We start from the raw sequence: 24,152 nt of genomic DNA, 5'->3' as shown, positions 1-24,152 counted from the left end.
AAGGACAAGACGCCCCGAGGAAGAGAGATTTTCAGTTGTAAGGGGCACCTCAGCAATTAGAGTACCCTCTCTCTGTTGGTTAAGGACACTCCATCAAAAGCTGCCATGTGAAAAAGGGTCTATTATCTGGAAAGGGTAACTCTGCAAATAGAGGATCCACTCCTGTGAAATGCAATCTTACAGCAAGGCTTCGCTTCAGCAAAGGTACAATGAAAAGAAGGGCTACTCATGTGGGAGGGGTAAAATGAATGGCAGGGAAAATATCCTCTGCAAGTGAAGATCAACTTGCAGGGAGAGATATCCCCATCCATGAATGCCCTGTAAAGGGGGGTCATTCATTTTAAAAGCATAACTCTGAAAAGGGAAAACTGTCCCAGGGAAAAATATTGCCACAAAAGGAGGCATTGCTTCAAAAAAATTATCCTATAGAGGAGGGTTACTCATTGTTTAGGGGAAACTCTGCAAACACAGGACACTTAACTGGGAAACATCAACCCAGGGAGAGGTCAGCATTAGAAGAAAAGCCTCCCAACATTGGAGGGTCACCCAGTTCTGAAAGACAAAACTTGAGTGCATGAGGAAACATTAAACGTGTTGTTGTTCTCCAAAAATGATTCCCACCATTAGTAAAGGGATAAATCCATTTTATGTACTGTTTTGCTATTTTCTTTTTAATTAATTTTCACTAAAATCTCCATTATATTATAATTTTGTTTATTTTAGGCTTATGTATTCCTTTATTCCAGTGTCTTGAGACAAAAGGCCAGGTTACTGACCTGAAATCTTTCTCTATATATGTGTGTGTGTGTGTGTGTGTGTGTATGTGTGTGTGTGTGTGTGTGTGTTATTCTTTTATGTCTGAGCATGTGTCTATGGGTGTTTCAAGAGAGCAAAAGGAATCACATCCCTCGAAGCTAGAGCTTGAGATGGTTGTGACACCTGGATTTGTCCTGTAAGACCCAAACTGGGTGTTTTGCAAGAACAGCAAGGCCCTGAAACAGCTGCACCATCTCTCCAGTCCCTTTTCCTTGGTTTTAAAGCAGGCACTTATAGTTGAAAATCATCCCTAATCACTAATTTAGTAATGGTATAGATATTCATATATTTTGTCTTCATTTGACTTTTTCATTTCCAACAGCTTCTCTCTGTAGTTTAACTTTCAATTCTCCTGCCTCAGCAGTTCAAGTGACTGTGCTTGTAGGCCTTCATCACTATTTGTGGTGTTTTCTATAAATATTTGAAATTGTGTTTTTAAGTCCTCATTTTACACATTGAAACAGTATTTACTTTCGATAGATTCTAATTTTCTAAATTACTTAAATTTGCTTTTTTATTGATTTCTAACTACGTTCCAGTGTGGTTAAACTGTGTAGTTAATTCTAACATTTTCTATTCTTTTTCTTTTTCCTGGGTAAGATCTAACATGGAGAACGTTCTACATTGACCTGAGAAGAATGTCTGTGCTGCTAGTCTTGTGTGGAATGTAGTGTAGATGTATTTCTAAGACTATTTTCTTTGGAGTGCTGTTCAAGTCTTTTATCTCACTGTTCTATTGTCTCTGTGGTCCTTACTACTACTGAAAGTAGTTCATGAAATCTCCAAAAAGTAACTTTAAATTGTCTATTTTATCTGTGAGTTTTCTTGGTTCATGTAATTTTTTCTGATCTCAAGTGACAGCAATAGTTTCCTATTACAATCATCACTTTGACCAATAGTAAGCTTAGTTTTGCCCATAAGGTTTTAGTTTTAAAGTGTATTTGGTGAGATACCTAAATAGCATCTCTAGCTTGGTAGGCTTGTAATTTGTTTTCTTTATGGAAATACATTTAATTCAGAGTGATACTGTTGTATTTCACAGCCAAAGATAGTAGTCTCAATTATCTTTCTTTAAAGATGGACCATAAGCTTATTTATAATATTCTAAGCTTTAAACATACTTGTAGAGATGTACATGTATTTTAATATCTTAAAAACCTGTATCAAATACAATTACATTTAAAAATTAGATATATTTTTTCAAGTTATCCAAGACAATGATTATATGTATTTCAATTTTCACCAATAATATGTAGTATGTTTCCCACACTCAAGTTAGCATTGCATGGTATCAGTAAGTTTTTCATTTTTTTTGTGCTCTACATTTGTCTCTGCTCTCCTCCCAGTTATGATAACAATTTATATCTTATATCTTTTCCCAGCTTTCTGAATTCGGACTATGTTTTTATTTTTCTTATACACAGATTAATTGATTAATTTATCATCTTTACATTCTCTGGGTGAATGGAAATGAACTCATTGCCATGTTCAGAGTTTACCAAATATGGAGGTAATGAAAAAAAAAAGTGATTGAAAAGAAACCTCTTCTTCCTCAGTGGCGACAGGCTGGCGATGACACCCATTTCTTTTGAACCATCTGAGCTGTAGTGCCCTTCATCTCAGAGCTCCTCCACAAACTCGTATTCATGGATTTCAGAGAAGGGTCCAAGTAATTTTGGCAAAGAATGCGTCAGAGGAAGGAGGACATATTAATCAAGAGAGTTGTTCAGGTTGTGCATGCCTTAATGCTAGTCCTGGAGAAGCATTAACTTGGGGATCTGTGTGTGCTTCAGGACAGCCTGGCCTTTAGAAACGCCCCACCCCCACAAACCACCTGCCTCCACTATGACATCAGAGTAGTGGTCCAATCATTTAGCTGTGGAACATCGGATAATTTGCATACGACTATCTATTGGCCAAAGGGCTTAAGCCCATCCCCAAGATGATGTTTGTGTACAGCTAGTTTCCAGAGAAACCAAACTTAGTGCTGGCAGTGAACATGCAGTGTGAAGCTCTTCTGAAGTCCTTAAAAAAAGAACTAAATCAGAAGATATGATCCTCGTCTTCAAACTAATTCAGACTATAGAATTCTTTGTTGTGTTCCCAGTCCATTTTGCCATATAAATAGGTAGTAGAAAATGTGTGAATTCATTAGTATAAATTAAATGAGTTATGAAAGAAAGGACCTCATCCTCGTGATGGACATTATAAGGAAGGAGATAACTTCAGGCATTGCCTCAGAAAAAAGTACGCTGCATAGGAGGGTTACTCATAACAGTGCGGTTACTCCTGGAAGAGAGGAATATCTGTTGGTGAATATCGCCTTGCAAGGAGGACTGTTCATGCTCCGAGAAGGGATATTGAAAGGAGGAGGGTAATTCTGCAAAGAGAGCATCCTCTTCACCGAACTGTCAAGACACAGCAAGTCTTTGCCTCAAAAAGGGAGCCCTGGTGAGGAGAGCTACTCATTTGAGAGGAGTAAGTTGTCCAGGAGAAGACCCTCCTCAAGTGAAGCTTGCCTTGCAGGGAGAGGTCGCGCAATGAAAACTCACTCTGTAGAGTGGAACCAATCATTTGAGAAGTGCATCTGGGCCAAGAGAAGACCCTCTCCTGGGAATATTCAGCCCACAGGGATTGTTCCACCTTGAAGGACAAGACGCCCCGAGGAAGAGAGATTTTCAGTTGGAAGGGGCACCTCAGCAATTAGAGTACCCTCTCTCTGTTGGTTAAGGACACTCCATCAAAAGCTGCCATGTGAAAAAGGGTCTATTATCTGGAAAGGGTAACTCTGCAAATAGAGGATCCACTCCTGTGAAATGCATTCTTAGAGCGAGGCTTCTCTTCAGCAAAGGTACACTGAAAAGAAGGGCTACTCATGTGAGAGGGGTAAAATGAATGGCAGGGAAAATATCCTCTGCAAGTGAAGATCACCTTGCAGGGAGAGATATCCCCATCCAAGAATGCCCTGTAAAGGGGGGTCATTCATTTTAAAAGCATAACTCTGAAAAGGTAAAAGTGTCCCAGGGAAAAATATTGCCACAAAAGGAGGCATTGCTTCAAAAAAATTATCCTATAGAGGAGGGTTACTCATTGTTTAGGGGAAACTCTGCAAACACAGGACACTTAACTGGGAAACATCAACCCAGGGAGAGGTCAGCATTAGAAGAAAAGCCTCCCAACATTGGAGGGTCACCCAGTTCTGAAAGACAAAACTTGAGTGCATGAGGAAACATTAAACGTGTTGTTGTTCTCCAAAAATGATTCCCACCATTAGTAAAGGGATAAATCCATTTTATGTACTGTTTTGCTATTTTCTTTTTAATTAATTTTCACTAAAATCTCCATTATATTATAATTTTGTTTATTTTAGGCTTATGTATTCCTTTATTCCAGTGTCTTGAGACAAAAGGCCAGGTTACTGACCTGAAATCTTTCTCTATATATGTGTGTGTGTGTGTGTGTGTGTGTGTATGTGTGTGTGTGTGTGTGTGTGTTATTCTTTTATGTCTGAGCATGTGTCTATGGGTGTTTCAAGAGAGCAAAAGGAATCACATCCCTCGAAGCTAGAGCTTGAGATGGTTGTGACACCTGGATTTGTCCTGTAAGACCCAAACTGGGTGTTTTGCAAGAACAGCAAGGCCCTGAAACAGCTGCACCATCTCTCCAGTCCCTTTTCCTTGGTTTTAAAGCAGGCACTTATAGTTGAAAATCATCCCTAATCACTAATTTAGTAATGGTATAGATATTCATATATTTTGTCTTCATTTGACTTTTTCATTTCCAACAGCTTCTCTCTGTAGTTTAACTTTCAATTCTCCTGCCTCAGCAGTTCAAGTGACTGTGCTTGTAGGCCTTCATCACTATTTGTGGTGTTTTCTATAAATATTTGAAATTGTGTTTTTAAGTCCTCATTTTACACATTGAAACAGTATTTACTTTCGATAGATTCTAATTTTCTAAATTACTTAAATTTGCTTTTTTATTGATTTCTAACTACGTTCCAGTGTGGTTAAACTGTGTAGTTAATTCTAACATTTTCTATTCTTTTTCTTTTTCCTGGGTAAGATCTAACATGGAGAACGTTCTACATTGACCTGAGAAGAATGTCTGTGCTGCTAGTCTTGTGTGGAATGTAGTGTAGATGTATTTCTAAGACTATTTTCTTTGGAGTGCTGTTCAAGTCTTTTATCTCACTGTTCTATTGTCTCTGTGGTCCTTACTACTACTGAAAGTAGTTCATGAAATCTCCAAAAAGTAACTTTAAATTGTCTATTTTATCTGTGAGTTTTCTTGGTTCATGTAATTTTTTCTGATCTCAAGTGACAGCAATAGTTTCCTATTACAATCATCACTTTGACCAATAGTAAGCTTAGTTTTGCCCATAAGGTTTTAGTTTTAAAGTGTATTTGGTGAGATACCTAAATAGCATCTCTAGCTTGGTAGGCTTGTAATTTGTTTTCTTTATGGAAATACATTTAATTCAGAGTGATACTGTTGTATTTCACAGCCAAAGATAGTAGTCTCAATTATCTTTCTTTAAAGATGGACCATAAGCTTATTTATAATATTCTAAGCTTTAAACATACTTGTAGAGATGTACATGTATTTTAATATCTTAAAAACCTGTATCAAATACAATTACATTTAAAAATTAGATATATTTTTTCAAGTTATCCAAGACAATGATTATATGTATTTCAATTTTCACCAATAATATGTAGTATGTTTCCCACACTCAAGTTAGCATTGCATGGTATCAGTAAGTTTTTCATTTTTTTTGTGCTCTACATTTGTCTCTGCTCTCCTCCCAGTTATGATAACAATTTATATCTTATATCTTTTCCCAGCTTTCTGAATTCGGACTATGTTTTTATTTTTCTTATACACAGATTAATTGATTAATTTATCATCTTTACATTCTCTGGGTGAATGGAAATGAACTCATTGCCATGTTCAGAGTTTACCAAATATGGAGGTAATGAAAAAAAAAAGTGATTGAAAAGAAACCTCTTCTTCCTCAGTGGCGACAGGCTGGCGATGACACCCATTTCTTTTGAACCATCTGAGCTGTAGTGCCCTTCATCTCAGAGCTCCTCCACAAACTCGTATTCATGGATTTCAGAGAAGGGTCCAAGTAATTTTGGCAAAGAATGCGTCAGAGGAAGGAGGACATATTAATCAAGAGAGTTGTTCAGGTTGTGCATGCCTTAATGCTAGTCCTGGAGAAGCATTAACTTGGGGATCTGTGTGTGCTTCAGGACAGCCTGGCCTTTAGAAACGCCCCACCCCCACAAACCACCTGCCTCCACTATGACATCAGAGTAGTGGTCCAATCATTTAGCTGTGGAACATCGGATAATTTGCATACGACTATCTATTGGCCAAAGGGCTTAAGCCCATCCCCAAGATGATGTTTGTGTACAGCTAGTTTCCAGAGAAACCAAACTTAGTGCTGGCAGTGAACATGCAGTGTGAAGCTCTTCTGAAGTCCTTAAAAAAAGAACTAAATCAGAAGATATGATCCTCGTCTTCAAACTAATTCAGACTATAGAATTCTTTGTTGTGTTCCCAGTCCATTTTGCCATATAAATAGGTAGTAGAAAATGTGTGAATTCATTAGTATAAATTAAATGAGTTATGAAAGAAAGGACCTCATCCTCGTGATGGACATTATAAGGAAGGAGATAACTTCAGGCATTGCCTCAGAAAAAAGTACGCTGCATAGGAGGGTTACTCATAACAGTGCGGTTACTCCTGGAAGAGAGGAATATCTGTTGGTGAATATCGCCTTGCAAGGAGGACTGTTCATGCTCCGAGAAGGGATATTGAAAGGAGGAGGGTAATTCTGCAAAGAGAGCATCCTCTTCACCGAACTGTCAAGACACAGCAAGTCTTTGCCTCAAAAAGGGAGCCCTGGTGAGGAGAGCTACTCATTTGAGAGGAGTAAGTTGTCCAGGAGAAGACCCTCCTCAAGTGAAGCTTGCCTTGCAGGGAGAGGTCGCGCAATGAAAACTCACTCTGTAGAGTGGAACCAATCATTTGAGAAGTGCATCTGGGCCAAGAGAAGACCCTCTCCTGGGAATATTCAGCCCACAGGGATTGTTCCACCTTGAAGGACAAGACGCCCCGAGGAAGAGAGATTTTCAGTTGGAAGGGGCACCTCAGCAATTAGAGTACCCTCTCTCTGTTGGTTAAGGACACTCCATCAAAAGCTGCCATGTGAAAAAGGGTCTATTATCTGGAAAGGGTAACTCTGCAAATAGAGGATCCACTCCTGTGAAATGCATTCTTAGAGCGAGGCTTCTCTTCAGCAAAGGTACACTGAAAAGAAGGGCTACTCATGTGAGAGGGGTAAAATGAATGGCAGGGAAAATATCCTCTGCAAGTGAAGATCACCTTGCAGGGAGAGATATCCCCATCCAAGAATGCCCTGTAAAGGGGGGTCATTCATTTTAAAAGCATAACTCTGAAAAGGTAAAAGTGTCCCAGGGAAAAATATTGCCACAAAAGGAGGCATTGCTTCAAAAAAATTTATCCTATAGAGGAGGGTTACTCATTGTTTAGGGGAAACTCTGCAAACACAGGACACTTAACTGGGAAACATCAACCCAGGGAGAGGTCAGCATTAGAAGAAAAGCCTCCCAACATTGGAGGGTCACCTAGTTCTGAAAGACAAAACTTGGGTGCATGAGGACACATTAAACGTGTTGTTGTTCTCCAAAAATGTTTCCCACCATTAGTAAAGGGATAAATCCATTTTATGTACTGTTTTGCTATTTTCTTTTTAATTAATTTTCACTAAAATCTCCATTATATTATGATTTTGTTTATTTTAGGCTTATGTATTCCTTTATTCCAGTGTCTTGAGACAAAAGGCCAGGTTACTGACCTGAAATCTTTCTCTAAATATGTGTGTGTGTGTGTGTGTGTGTGTTATTCTTTTATGTCTGAGCATGTGTCTATGGGTGTTTCAAGAGAGCAAAAGAAATCACATCCTTCGAAGCTAGAGCTTGAGATGGTTGTGACACCTGGATTTGTCCTGTAAGACCCAAACTGGGTGTTTTGCAAGAACAGCAAGGCCCTGAAACAGCTGCACCATCTCTCCAGCCCCTTTTCCTTGGTTTTAAAGCAGGCACTTATAGTTGAAAATCATCCCTAATCACTAATTTAGTAATGGTATAGATATTCATATATTTTGTCTTCATTTGACTTTTTCATTTCCAACAGCTTCTCTCTGTAGTTTAACTTTCAATTCTCCGGCCTCAGCAGTTCAGGTGACTGTGCTTGTAGGCCTTCATCACTATTTGTGGTGTTTTCAATAAATATTTGAATTTGTGTTTTAAGTCCTCATTTTACACATTGAAACAGTATTTACTTTCGATAGATTCTAATTTTCTAAATTACTTAAATTTGCTTGTTATTGATTTCTAACTACATTCCAGCGTGGTTAAAGTGTGTAGTTAATTCTACACTTTTCTATTCTATTTCTTTTTCCTGGGTATTATCTAACATGGAGTACGTTGTACATTGACCTGAGAAGAATGTCTGTGCTGCTAGTCTTGTGTGGAATGTAGTGTAGATGTATTTCTAAGACTATTTTCTTTGTAGTGCTGTTCAAGTCTTTTATCTCACTGTTCTATTGTCTCTGTGGTCCTTACTACTACTGAAAGTAGTTCATGAAATCTCCAAAAAGTAACTTTAAATTGTCTATTTTATCTGTGTGTTTTCTTGGTTCATGTAATTTTTTCTGATCTCAAGCGACAGTCATAGTTTCCTATTACAATCATCACTTTGACCAATAGTAAGCTTAGTTTTGCCCATAAGGTTTTAGTTTTAAAGTGTATTTGGTGAGATACCTAAATAGCCTCTCTAGCTTGGTAGGCTTGTAATTTGTTTTCTTTATGGAAATACATTTAATTCAGAGTGATACTGTAGTATTTCACAGCCAAAGATATTAGTTTCAATTATCTTTCTTTAAAGATGGACCATAAGCTTATTTATAATATTCTAAGCTTTAAACATACTTGTAGAGATGTACATGTATTTTAATATCTTAAAAACCTGTATCAAATACAATTACATTTAAAAATTAGATATATTTTTTCAAGTTATCCAAGACAATGATTATATGTATTTCAATTTTCACCAATAATATGTAGTATGTTTCCCACACTCAAGTTAGCATTGCATGGTATCAGTAAGGTTTTCATTTTTTTTTGTGCTCTACATTTTTCCCTGCTCTCCTCCCAGTTATGATAACAATTTATATCTTATATCTTTTCCCAGCTTTCTGAATTCGGACTATGTTTTATTTTCCTTATACACAGATTATTAGATTAATTTATCATCTTTACATTCTCTGGGTGAATGGAATTGAACTCATTGCCATGTTCAGAGTTTACCAAATATGGAGGCAATGAAAAAAAAAGTGATTGAAAAGAAACCCATTCTTCCTCAGTGGCAACAGGCTGGCGATGACACCCATTTCGTTTGAACCATCTGAGCTGTAGTGCCCTTCATCTGAGAGCTCCTCCACACACTCGTATTCATGGATTGAAGAGAAGGGTCCAAGTAATTTTGGCAAAGAATGCGTCAGAGGAAGGAGGACATATTAATCAAGAGAGTTGTTCAGGTTGTGCATGCCTTAATGCTAGTCCTGGAGAAGCATTAACTTGGGGATCTGTGTGTGCTTCAGGACAGCCTGGCCTTTAGAAACGCCCCACCCCACAAACCACCTGCCTCCACTATGACATCAGAGTAGTGGTCCAATCATTTAGCTGTGGAACATCGGATAATTTGCATAGGACTATCTATTGGCCAAAGGGCTTAAGCCCATCCCTAAGATGATGTTTGTGTACAGCTAGTTTCCAGAGAAACCAAACTTAGTGCTGGCAGTTGAACATGCAGTGTGAAGCTCTTCTGAAGTCCTTAAAAAAAGAACTAAATCAGAAGATATGATCCTCGTTTTCGAACTAATTCAGACTATAGAATTCTTTGTTGTGTTCCCAGTCCATTTTGCCATATAAATAGGTAGTAGAAAATGTGTGAATTCATTAGTATAAATTAAATGAGTTATGAAAGAAAGGACCTCATCCTCGTGATGGACATTATAAGGAAGGAGATAACTTCAGGCATTGCCTCAGAAAAAAGTACGCTGCATAGGAGGGTTACTCATAAGAGTGCGGTTACTCCTGGAAGAGAGGAATATCTGTTGGTGAATATCGCCTTGCAAGGAGGACTGTTCATCCTATCAAAAGTCATGCTCCGAGAAGGGATATTGAAAGGAGGAGGGTAATTCTGCAAAGAGAGCATCCTCTTCACCGAACTGTCAAGACACAGCAAGTCTTTGCCTCAAAAAGGGAGCCCTGGTGAGGAGAGCTACTCATTTGAGAGGAGTAAGATGTCCAGGAGAAGACCCTCCTCAAGTGAAGCTTGCCTTGCAGGGAGAGGTCGCGCAATGAAAACTCACTCTGTAGAGTGGAACCAATCATTTGAGAAGTGCATCTGGGCCAAGAGAAGACCCTCTCCTGGGAATATTCAGCCCACAGGGATTGTTCCACCTTGAAGGACAAGACGCCCCGAGGAAGAGAGATTTTCAGTTGGAAGGGGCACCTCAGCAATTAGAGTACCCTCTCTCTGTTGGTTAAGGACACTCCATCAAAAGCTGCCATGTGAAAAAGGGTCTATTATCTGGAAAGGGTAACTCTGCAAATAGAGGATCCACTCCTGTGAAATGCATTCTTAGAGCGATGCTTCTCTTCAGCAAAGGTACAATGAAAAGAAGGGCTACTCATGTGAGAGGGGTAAAATGAATGGCAGGGAAAATATCCTCTGCAAGTGAAGATCACCTTGCAGGGAGAGATATCCCCATCCAAGAATGCCCTGTAAAGGGAGGTCATTCATTTTAAAAGCATAACTCTGAAAAGGGAAAACTGTCCCAGGGAAAAATATTGCCACAAAAGGAGGCATTGCTTCAAAAAAAATTATCCTATAGAGGAGGGTTACTCATTGTTTAGGGGAAACTCTGCAAACACAGGACACTTAACTGGGAAACATCAACCCAGGGAGAGGTCAGCTTTAGAAGAAAAGCCTCCCAACATTGGAGGGTCACCCAGTTCTGAAAGACAAAACTTGGGTGCATGAGGACACATTAAACGTGTTGTTGTTCTCCAAAAATGTTTCCCACCATTAGTAAAGGGATAAATCCATTTTATGTACTGTTTTGCTATTTTCTTTTTAATTAATTTTCACTAAAATCTCCATTATATTATAATTTTGTTTATTTTAGGCTTATGTATTCCTTTATTCCAGTGTCTTGAGACAAAAGGCCAGGTTACTGACCTGAAAACTTTCTCTAAATATGTGTGTGTGTGTGTGTGTGTGTGTGTGTGTGTGTGTGTGTGTGTTATTCTTTTATGTCTGAGCATGTGTCTATGGGTGTTTCAAGAGAGCAAAAGGAATCACATCCCTCGAAGCTAGAGCTTGAGATGGTTGTGACACCTGTATTTGTCCTGTAAGACCCAAACTGGGTGTTTTGCAAGAACAGCATGGCCCTGAAACAGCTGCACCATCTCTCCAGCCCCTTTTCCTTGCTTTTAAAGCAGGCACTTATAGTTGAAAATCATCCCTAATCACTAATTTAGTAATGGTATAGATATTCATATATTTTGTCTTCATTTGACTTTTTCATTTCCAACAGCTTCTCTCTGTAGTTTAACTTTCAATTCTCCGGCCTCAGCAGTTCAGGTGACTGTGCTTGTAGGCCTTCATCACTATTTGTGGTGTTTTCAATAAATATTTTAATTTGTGTTTTTAAGTCCTCATTTTACACATTGAAACAGTATTGACTTTCGATAGATTCTAATTTTCTAAATTACTTAAATTTGCTTGTTATTGATTTCTAACGACATTCCAGCGTGGTTAAAGTGTGTAGTTAATTCTACACTTTTCTATTCTTTTTCTTTTTCCTGGGTATGATCTAACATGGAGAACGTTCTACATTGACCTGAGAAGAATGTCTGTGCTGCTAGTCTTGTGTGGAATGTAGTGTAGATGTATTTCTAAGACTATTTTCTTTGTAGTGCTGTTCAAGTCTTTTATCTAATTGTTGTATTGTCTCTGTGGTCCTTACTACTACTGAAAGTAGTTCATGAAATCTCCAAAAAGTAACTTTAAATTGTCTATTTTATCTGTGTGTTTTCTTGGTTCATGTAATTTTTTCTGATCTCAAGCGACAGTCATAGTTTCCTATTACAATCATCACTTTGACCAATAGTAAGCTTAGTTTTGCCCATAAGGTTTTAGTTTTAAAGTGTATTTGGTGAGATACCTAAATAGCCTCTCTAGCTTGGTAGGCTTGTAATTTGTTTTCTTTATGGAAATACATTTAATTCCGAGTGATACTGTAGTGTTTCACAGCCAAAGATAATAGTCTCAATTATCTTTCTTTAAAGATGGACCATAAGCTTATTTATAATATTCTAAGCTTTAAACATACTTGTAGAGATGTACATGTATTTTAATATCTTAAAAACCTGTATCAAATACAATTAAATTTAAAAATTAGATATACTTTTTCAAGTTATCCAAGACAATGATTATATGTATTTCAATTTTCACCAATAATATGTAGTATGTTTCCCACACTCAAGTTAGCATTGCATGGTATCAGTAAGTTTTTCATTTATTTTTTGTGCTCTACATTTTTCCCTGCTCTCCTCCCAGTTATGATAACAATTTATATCTTATATCTTTTCCCAGCTTTCTGAATTCGGACTATGTTTTTATTTTTCTTATACACAGATTAATTGATTAATTTATCATCTTTACATTCTCTGGGTGAATGGAAATGAACTCATTGCCATGTTCATAGTATACCAAATATGGAGGCAATGAAAAAAAAAGTGAATGAAAAGAAACCTATTCTTCCTCAGTGGCAACAGGCTGGCGATGACACCCATTTCTTTTTAACCATCTGAGCTGTAGTGCCCTTCATCTGAGAGCTCCTCCACACACTCGTATTCATGGATTGAAGAGAAGGGTCCAAGTAATTTTGGCAAAGAATGCGTCAGAGGAAGGAGGACATATTAATCAAGAGAGTTGTTCAGGTTGTGCATGCCTTAATGCTAGTCCTGGAGAAGCATTAACTTGGGGATCTGTGTGTGCTTCAGGACAGCCTGGCCTTTAGAAACGCCCCACCCCCACAAACCACCTGCCTCCACTATGACATCAGAGTAGTGGTCCAATCATTTAGCTGTGGAACATCGGATAATTTGCATAGGACTATCTATTGGCCAAAGGGCTTAAGCCCATCCCCAAGATGATGTTTGTGTACAGCTAGTTTCCAGAGAAACCAAACTTAGTGCTGGCAGTTGAACATGCAGTGTGAAGCTCTTCTGAAGTCCTTCAAAAAAGAACTAAATCAGAAGATATGATCCTCGTTTTCGAACTAATTCAGACTATAGAATTCTTTGTTGTGTTCCCAGTCCATTTTGCCATATAAATAGGTAGTAGAAAATGTGTGAATTCATTAGTATAAATTAAATGAGTTATGAAAGAAAGGACCTCATCCTCGTGATGGACATTATAAGGAAGGAGATAACTTCAGGCATTGCCTCAGAAAAAAGTACGCTGCATAGGAGGGTTACTCATAAGAGTGCAGTTACTCCTGGAAGAGAGGAATATCTGTTGGTGAATATCGCCTTGCAAGGAGGACTGTTCATCCTATCAAAAGTCATGCTCCGAGAAGGGATATTGAAAGGAGGAGGGTAATTCCGTGCTACATCCACGGCTGTCTCGCCAGTGTAGCAGAAATGCTGACTGGATGGGCCAATATTGCCAGCAGGATTGGGATTTGTGCTTCCAGGAGCTGTGTGTTCCAGGCGGGTCCCTGGTAACCAGTTGTGGTGTAAAGCTACCTGAGTTGCCATTTGTATTGACTCAACCTGGCTGTCCTTGGAGCCATATGTGTGTCTTTTCCTTTGTCTATGTGTTCTTTGTGATTCTTACAGATTACCAATAGATCAGACTATTCCAGGCAGTTACGGATACAAACAAGACTGCTAAGGACATTTTTGAATTCTGCTCCGCTGTTAATCAAAGCCTTAAAAAATGAGCCAGTTCTGAAATTGCCAGAATCATCATTAGGGCAATTCCTTGATGATGTGGAACAAAAGGAGTTAATTTTACTAGGATACATCTTAGAAGCTTTAGGCATTTGCCTGAGAAATATGTGCAATTGTAAACAGAAGGCCTATGAAACCTTTCTTGTGAGAAGAGAAAGACCTAGCCTAAACTGACAATATCTGAGCCTGAGAATTGAGAAGGGAGGAAAGTTGAAGTTAGTGATATAAAGTAAACTTCAGAAAGACTCAAGACTATGTATTAGAATTTTCCTAGCAGAAAGCTTTCCCAGGGAGATAGTAGCCTTTTTTCTTTCTCACTCAGGCACACAAGGTCACTTAGCTCAAACCAACCAGCCACCTGCAAGCTGATAAAGATGGTCTAGCTCAAGGGCAGTGATCTCTTTGAAGGCAAGAGGAGAGAGTTTGTTTTGTATAGTGTGAGAAAGCAAAAGTCCTTGTGCCCAAGTCAAAGCATCTTCAAAGATTCTTTTTGTAAATTATTTTATGCTGTTCTTTTCTGTCTTATGATTTGATGATGTATGCCTTTGTCAAGTTCTTTGATTGTAATAAAATATATAATCCTGCACTGAAGTAAGTAAATCGCAGCAGCATGTCTCAACATTGAGAGTGTCTGTGTGTCGCTTTCCTCGCCATATCCTGATCTCTAATGTGCCTTCGCCCTGATTCCCTACGGTCTGAGTGGCTCCCCTGAGCCGGTCCGTAGCAATTCTGTAAAGAGAGCATCCTCTTCACCGAACTGTCAAGACACAGCAAGTCTTTGCCTCAAAAAGGGAGCCCTGGTGAGGAGAGCTACTCATTTGAGAGGAGTAAGTTGTCCAGGAGAAGACCCTCCTCAAGTGAAGCTTGCCTTGCAGGGAGAGGTCGCGCAATGAAAACTCACTCTGTAGAGTGGAATCAATCATTTGAGAAGTGCATCTGGGCCAAGAGAAGACCCTCTCCTGGGAATATTCAGCCCACAGGGATTGTTCCACCTTGAAGGACAAGACGCCCCGAGGAAGAGAGATTTTCAGTTGGCAGGGGCACCTCAGAAATTAGAGTACCCTCTCTCTGTTGGTTAAGGACACTCCATCAAAAGCTGCCATGTGAAAAAGGGTCTATTATCTGGAAAGGGTAACTCTGCAAAAAGAGGATCCACTCCTGTGAAATGCAATCTTACAGCGAGGCTTCGCTTCAGCAAAGGTACACTGAAAAGAAGGGCTACTCATGTGAGAGGGGTAAAATGAATGGCAGGGAAAATATCCTCTGCAAGTGAAGATCACCTTGCAGGGAGAGATATCCCCATCCATGAATGCCCTTTAGGGGGGTCATTCATTTTAAAAGCATAACTCTGAAAAGGGAAAACTGTCCCAGGGAAAAATATTGCCACAAAAGGAGGCATTACTTCAAAAAAATTATCCTATAGAGGAGGGTTACTTATTGTTTAGGGGAAACTCTGCAAACACAGGACATTTAACTGAGAAACACCAAACCAGGGAGGGGTCAGCATTAGAAGAAAAGCCTCCCAACATTGGAGGGTCACCCAGTTCTGAAAGACAAAACTTGGGTGCATGAGGACACATTAAACGTGTTGTTGTTCTCCAAAAATGTTTCCCACCACTAGTAAAGGGATAAATCCATTTTATGTACTATTTTGCTATTTTCTTTTTAATTAATTTTCACTAAAATCTCCATTATATTATAATTTTGTTTATTTTAGGCTTATGTATTCCTTTATTCCAGTGTCTTGAGACAAAAGGCCAGGTTACTGACCTGAAATCTTTCTCTAAATATGTGTGTGTGTGTGTGTGTGTGTGTGTGTGTGTGTGTGTGTGTGTGTGTTATTCTTTTATGTCTGAGCATGTGTCTATGGGTGTTTCAAGAGAGCAAAAGGAATCACATCCCTCGAAGCTAGAGCTTGAGATGGTTGTGACACCTGTATTTGTCCTGTAAGACCCAAACTGGGTGTTTTGCAAGAACAGCAAGGCCCTGAAACAGCTGCACCATCTCTCCAGCCCCTTTTCCTTGGTTTTAAAGCAGGCACTTATAGTTGAAAATCATCCCTAATCACTAATTTAGTAATGGTATAGATATTCATATATTTTGTCTTCATTTGACTTTTTCATTTCCAACAGCTTCTCTCTGTAGTTTAACTTTCAATTCTCCGGCCTCAGCAGTTCAAGTGACTGTGCTTGTAGGCCTTCATCACTATTTGTGGTGTTTTCAATAAATATTTGAATTTCTCTTTTTAAGTCCTCATTTTACACATTGAAACAGTATTTACTTTCGATAGATTCTAATTTTCTAAATTATTTAAATTTGCTTGTTAATGATTTCTAACTACATTCCAGCGTGGTTAAAGTGTGTAGTTAATTCTACACTTTTCTATTCTTTTTCTTTTTCCTGGGTATGATCTTACATGGAGAACGTTGTACATTGACCTGAGAAGAATGTCTGTGCTGCTAGTCTTGTGTGGAATGTAGTGTAGATGTATTTCTAAGACTATTTTCTTTGTAGTGCTGTTCAAGTCTTTTATCTCACTGTTCTATTGTCTCTGTGGACCTTACTACTACTGAAAGTAGTTCATGAAATCTCCAAAAAGTAACTTTAAATTGTCTATTTTATCTGTGTGTTTTTTTGGATCATGTAATTTTTTCTGATCTCAAGCGACAGTAGTAGTTTCCTATTACAATCATCACTTTCACCAATAGTAAGCTTAGTTTTGCCCATAACGTTTTAGTTTTAAAGTGTATTTGGTGAGATACCTAAATAGCCTCTCTAGCTTGGTAGGCTTGTAATTTGTTTTCTTTATGGGAATACATTTAATTCAGAGTGATACTGTAGTGTTTCACAGCCAAAGATAGTAGTCTCAATTATCTTTCTTTAAAGATGGACCATAAGCTTATTTATAATATTCTAAGCTTTAAACATACTTGTAGAGATGTACATGTATTTTAATATCTTAAAAACCTGTATCAAATACAATTACATTTAAAAATTAGATATATTTTTTCAAGTTATCCAAGACAATGATTATATGTATTTCAATTTTCACCAATAATATGTAGTATGTTTCCCACACTCAAGTTAGCATTGCATGGTATCAGTAAATTTTTCATTTATTTTTATTGTGCTCTACATTTTTCCCTGCTCTCCTCCCAGTTATGATAGCAATTTATATCTTATATCTTTTCCCAGCTTTCTGAATTCGGACTATGTTTTTATTTTTCTTATACACAGATTAATTCATTAATTTATCATCTTTACATTCTCTGGGTGAATGGAAATGAACTCATTGCCATGTTCAGAGTTTACCAAATATGGAGACAATGAAAAAAAAGTGATTGAAAAGAAACCTATTCTTCCTCAGTGGCGACAGGCTGGCGATGACACCCATTTCTTTTTAACCATCTGAGCTGTAGTGCCCTTCATCTGAGAGCTCCTCCACACACTCGTATTCATGGATTGAAGAGAAGGGTCCAAGTAATTTTGGCAAAGAATGCGTCAGAGGAAGGAGGACATATTAATCAAGAGAGTTGTTCAGGTTGTGTATGCCTTAATGCTAGTCCTGGAGAAGCATTAACTTGGGGATCTGTGTGTGCTTCAGGACAGCCTGGGCTTTAGAAACAATAGGGTGTGGTGGTACACACCTTTAATCCCAATGCCTGGGTGGCAGAGGGATATTAACCTCTGTGACTTCAAGGGACAGAGGTAGAGATTGACCTCTGTGACCTCAAGGTGTGGTAGTACACACCTTTAATCCCAATGCCTGGGAGGCAGAGACAGATCTCTGTGAGTTCAAAGTGTGGTAGCATACACCTTTAATCCCAGCACTGGGGAGGCAGTGACAGGAGGATCTCTGTGAGTTCAAAGACAGCCTGGTCTATAGTGTTATTCCAGGACAAAGATTTACAAAGATCCTGTCTCAAAAAGTAAAAGTAAAAATAAAAGAAATAGAGGTTAAAATAAAGCCACACAAAGATGGAAAATGCACAGAGAATCTTCATACTCTATGCTATTATGCTCTCTTTAAATTGTTTGATTGCTGAGGATGGAGCAACAACTGCCAAATGACTTTTGTTTATAAATGCTGCTGAACTAACCCAAGATAGGAATTTTGAAAATACCTTGGCTTCAAAACTGAAGTCAAAAGGTATGTTACTTTGGAGAAGAGATTTTGCTTTTGTTTCCACAGAAAACGAGAGACTCTGGATTTATTCAGAGTTAAGAATAATCACCTTTGACCAAGGGAGGCCACCTGAAAAATCTCCGATAGGAACAGATGGCCCATATGACAGAGTTCTACATCCAGAACAGATTCAAGACTGCTGCCTGAGATGATCAAGACTCACAGGATACTCCAGTCATGACTTGATTATAACTCTAAATTTTCTTTAGGTCCCCTTAAGACTATCAGCGCCCCCAACCAGCAAGAAGTAGCCTGAAATACTACGCCCACATTCCCAACAAATGGATTATGGGTATTTTCCTTTGTTTAAAAAAAAAAAGAGAGGGAAATGGTGCGGGAGAATTATCTGTATTCTGTCAATCATATTTTAATAAAACGCTGATTGGCCAGGCAGGCAGTATAGGCAGGAAAGCCAGACAGGAAGTAGGGGTGGAGCAAAGAGACTGGGAGTATTCTGGAAGCAGAAGCTCTCTCTCAGCCACTCCTGTACAGACCACCGAAGAGACAACATGTAACCTGCCCAGCTGAAAAAGGTATGGAGACATTATGGCTAACATAGATTAGAATAATGGGTTAATATAAGTTATAAGAGTTAACAAGAAGCCTGACCTAATGAGCCAATCAGTTTATAATCTTATGGAGTCTTGTGCGTGATTTTCTTTGGGGTTTGCCGGCTGCGGAGTACCGGGCAGGACAGAAACCCCAACAAGCCAGCCTTCGTGTTACAAGAAACGCCCCAACCCCACAAACCACCTGCCTCCACTATGACATCAGAGTAGTGGTCCAATCATTTAGCTGTGGAACATCGGATAATTTGCATAGGACTATCTATTGGCCAAAGGGCTTAAGCCCATCCCCAAGATGATGTGTGTGTATAGCTAGTTTCCAGAGAAACCAAACTTAGTGCTGGCAGTTGAACATGCAGTGTGAAGCTCTTCTGAAGTCCTTAAAAAAAGAACTAAATCAGAAGATATGATCCTCGTTTTCGAACTAATTCAGATTATAGAATTCTTTGTTGTATTCCCAGTCCATTTTGCGATATAAATAGGTAGTAGAAAATGTGTGAATTCATTAGTATAAATTAAATGAGTTATGAAAGAAAGGACCTCATCCTCGTGATGGACATTATAAGGAAGGAGATAACTTCAGGCATTGCCTCAGAAAAAAGTACGCTGCATAGGAGGGTTACTCATAAGAGTGCGGTTACTCCTGGAAGAGAGGAATATCTGTTGGTGAATATCGACTTGCAAGGAGGACTGTTCATCCTATCAAAAGTCATGCTCCGAGAAGGGATATTGAAAGGAGGATGGTAATTCTGCAAAGAGAGCATCCTCTTCACCGAACTGTCAAGACACAGCAAGTCTTTGCCTCAAAAAGGGAGCCCTGGTGAGGAGAGCTACTCATTTGAGAGGAGTAAGTTGTCCAGGAGAAGACCCTCCTCAAGTGAAGCTTGCCTTGCAGGGAGAGGTCGCGCAATGAAAACTCACTCTGTAGAGTGGAACCAATCATTTGAGAAGTGCATCTGGGCCAAGAGAAGACCCTCTCCTGGGAATATTCAGCCCACAGGGATTGTTCCACCTTGAAGGACAAGACGCCCCGAGGAAGAGAGATTTTCAGTTGGCAGGGGCACCTCAGCAATTAGAGTACCCTCTCTCTGTTGGTTAAGGACACTCCATCAAAAGCTGCCATGTGAAAAAGGGTCTATTATCTGGAAAGGGTAACTCTGCAAATAGAGGATCCACTCCTGTGAAATGCAATCTTAGAGCGAGGCTTCGCTTCAGCAAAGGTACACTGAAAAGAAGGGCTAATCATGTGAGAGGGGTAAAATGAATGGCAGGGAAAATATCCTCTGCAAGTGAAGATCACCTTGCAGGGAGAGATATCCCCATCCATGAATGCCCTGTAAAGGGGGGTCATTCATTTTAAAAGCATAACTCTGAAAAGGGAAAACTGTCCCAGGGAAAAATATTGCCACAAAAGGAGGCATTGCTTCAAAAAAATTATCCTATAGAGGAGGGTTACTCATTGCTTAGGGGAAACTCTGAAAACACAGGACACTTAACTGGGAAACATCCACCCAGGGAGAGGTCAGCATTAGAAGAAAAGCCTCCCAACATTGGAGGGTCACCCAGTTCTGAAAGACAAAACTTGGATGCATGAGGACACATTAAACGTGTTGTTGTTCTCCAAAAATGTTTCCCACCATTAGTAAAGGGATAAATCCATTTTATGTACTGTTTTGCTATTTTCTTTTTAATTAATTTTCACTAAAATCTCCATTATATTATAATTTTGTTTATTTTAGGCTTATGTATTCCTTTATTCCAGTGTCTTGAGACAAAAGGCCAGGTTACTGACCTGTTATCTTTCTCAAAATATGTGTGTGTGTGTGTGTGTGTGTGTGTGTGTGTGTGTGTGTGCGTGTGTGTTATTCTTTTATGTCTGAGCATGTGTCTATGGGTGTTTCAAGAGAGCAAAAGGAATCACATCCCTCGAAGCTAGAGCTTGAGATGTTTGTGACACCTGTATTTGTCCTGTAAGACCCAAACTGGGTGTTTTGCAAGAAGAGCAAGGCCCTAAAACTGCTGCACCATCTCTCCAGCCCCTTTTCCTTGGTTTTAAAGCAGGCACTTATAGTTGAAAATCATCCCTAATCACTAATTTAGTAATGGTATAGATATTCATATATTTTGTCTTCATTTGACTTTTTCATTTCCAACAGCTTCTCTCTGTAGTTTAACTTTCAATTCTCCTGCCTCAGCAGTTCAAGTGACTGTGCTTGTAGGCCTTCATCACTATTTGTGGTGTTTTCTATAAATATTTGAATTTCTGTTTTTAAGTCCTCATTTTACACATTGAAACAGTATTGACTTTCGATAGATTCTAATTTTCTAAATTACTTTATTTTGCTTGTTATTGATTTCTAACTACATTCCAGCGTGGTTAAAGTGTGTAGTTAATTCTACACTTTTCTATTCTTTTTCTTTTTCCTGCATATGATCTAACATGGAGAACGTTCTACATTGACCTGAGAAGAATGTCTGTGCTGCTAGTCTTGTGTGGAATGTAGTGTAGATGTATTTCTAAGACTATTTTCTTTGTAGTGCTGTTCAAGTCTTTTATCTCACTGTTCTATTGTCTCTGTGGTCCTTTCTACTACTGAAAGTAGTTCATGAAATCTCCAAAAAGTAACTTTAAATTGTCTATTTTATCTGTGTGTTTTCTTGGTTCATGTAATTTATTCTGATCTCAAGTGACAGTAATAGTTTCCTATTACAATCATCACTTTGACCAATAGTAAGCTTAGTTTTGCCCATAAGGTTTTAGTTTTAAAGTGTATTTGGTGAGATACCTAAATAGCCTCTCTAGCTTGGTAGGCTTGTAATTTGTTTTCTTTATGGAAATACATTTAATTCAGAGTGATACTGTAGTATTTCACAGCCAAAGATAGTAGTCTCAATTATCTTTCTTTAAAGATGGACCATAAGCTTATTTATAATATTCTAAGCTTTAAACATACTTGTAGATATGTACATGTATTTTAATATCTTAAAAACCTGTATCAAATACAATTACATTTAAAAATTAGATATATTTTTTCAAGTTATCCAAGACAATGATTATATGTATTTCAATTTTCACCAATAATATGTAGTATGTTTCCCACACTCAAGTTAGCATTGCATGGTATCAGTAAGTTTTTCATTTATTTTTATTGTGCTCTACATTTTTCTCTGCTCTCCTCCCAGTTATGATAACAATTTATATCTTATATCTTTTCCCAGCTTTCTGAATTCGGACTATGTTTTTATTTTTCTTATACACAGATTAATTGATTAATTTATCATCTTTACATTCTCTGGGTGAATGGAAATTAACTCATTGCCATGTTCAGAGTATACCAAATATGGAGGCAATGAAAAAAAAAAGTGATTGAAAAGAAACCTATTCTTCCTCAGTGGCGACAGGCTGGCGATGACACCCATTTCTTTTGAACCATCTGAGCTGTAGTGCCCTTCATCTGAGAGCTCCTCCACACACTCGTATTCATGGATTGAAGAGAAGGGTCCAAGTAATTTTGGCAAAGAATGCGTCAGAGGAAGGAGGACATATTAATCAAGAGAGTTGTTCAGGTTGTGCATGCCTTAATGCTAGTCCTGGAGAAGCATTAACTTGGGGATCTGTGTGTGCTTCAGGACAGCCTGGCCTTTAGAAACGCCCCACCCCCACAAACCACCTGCCTCCACTATGACATCAGAGTAGTGGTCCAATCATTTAGCTGTGGAACATCGGATAATTTGCATAGGACTATCTATTGGCCAAAGGGCTTAAGCCCATCCCCAAGATGATGTTTGTGTACAGCTAGTTTCCAGAGAAACCAAACTTGTGCTGGCAGTTGAACATGCAGTGTGAAGCTCTTCTGAAGTCCTTAAACAAAGAACTAAATCAGAAGATATGATCCTCGTCTTCGAACTAATTCAGACTGTAGAATTCTTTGTTGTGTTCCCAGTCCATTTTGCGATATAAATAGGTAGTAGAAAATGTGTGAATTCATTAGTATAAATTAAATGAGTTATGAAAGAAAGGACCTCATCCTCGTGATGGACATTATAAGGAAGGAGATAACTTCAGGCATTGCCTCAGAAAAACGTATGCTGCATAGGAGGGTTACTCATAAGAGTGCGGTTACTCCTGGAAGAGAGGAATATCTGTTGGTGAATATCGCCTTGCAAGGAGGACTGTTCATCCTATCAAAAGTCATGCTCCGAGAAGGGATATTGAAAGGAGGAGGGTAATTCTGCAAAGAGAGCACCCTCTTCACCGAACTGTCATGACACAGCAAGTCTTTGCCTCAAAAAGGGAGCCCTGGTGAGTAGAGCTACTTATTTGAGAGGAGTAAGATGTCCAGGAGAAGACCCTCCTCAAGTGAAGCTTGCCTTGCAGGGAGAGGTCGCGCAATGAAAACTCACTCTGTAGAGTGGAACCAATCATTTGAGAAGTGCATCTGGGCCAAGAGAAGACCCTCTCCTGGGAATATTCAGCCCACAGGGACTGTTCCACCTTGAAGGACAAGACGCCCCGAGGAAGCAAGATTTTCTGTTGGAAGTGGCACCTCAGCAATTAGAGTACTCTCTCTCTGTTGGTTAAGGACACTCCATCAAAAGCTGCCATGTGAAAAAGGGTCTATTATCTGGAAAGGGTAACTCTGCAAATAGAGGATCCACTCCTGTGAAATGCAATCTTAGAGCGAGGCTTCGCTTCAGCAAAGGTACACTGAAAAGAAGGGCTACTCATGTGAGAGGGGTAAAATGAATGGCAGGGAATATATCCTCTGCAAGTGAAGATCACCTTGCAGGGAGAGATATCCCCATCCAAGAATGCCCTGTAAAGGGGGGTCATTCATTTTAAAAGCATAACTCTGAAAAGGGAAAACTGTCCCAGGGAAAAATATTGCCACAAAAGGAGGCATTGCTTCAAAAAAAATTATCCTATAGAGGAGGTTTACTCATTGTTTAGGGGAAACTCTGCAAACACAGGACACTTAACTGGGAAACATCAACCCAGGGAGAGGTCAGCATTAGAAGAAAAGCCTCCCAACATTGGAGGGTCACCTAGTTCTGAAAGACAAAACTTGGGTGCATGAGGACACATTAAACGAGTTGTTGTTCTCCAAAAATGTTTCCCACCATTAGTAAAGGGATAAATCCATTTTATGTACTGTTTTGCTATTTTCTTTTTAATTAATTTTCACTAAAAACTCCATTATATTATAATTTTGTTTATTTTAGGCTTATGTATTCCTTTATTCCAGTGTCTTGAGACAAAAGGCCAGGTTACTGACCTGAAATCTTTCTCTAAATATGTGTGTGTGTGTGTGTGTGTGTGTGTGTGTGTGTGTGTGTGTTATTCTTTTATGTCTGAGCATGTGTCTATGGGTGTTTCAAGAGAGCAAAAGGAATCACATTCCTCGAAGCTAGAGCTTGAGATGGTTGTGACACCTGTATTTGTCCTGTAAGACCCAAACT

Source organism: Myodes glareolus, chromosome X (genome assembly GCF_982192425.1).
Source record: "Myodes glareolus chromosome X, mMyoGla1.1, whole genome shotgun sequence".
In the NCBI taxonomy this organism is placed as follows: Eukaryota; Metazoa; Chordata; class Mammalia; order Rodentia; family Cricetidae; genus Myodes; species Myodes glareolus.
The sequence above is the reverse complement of the archived record's forward strand: the minus strand, read 5'-3'. Positions refer to the sequence as shown.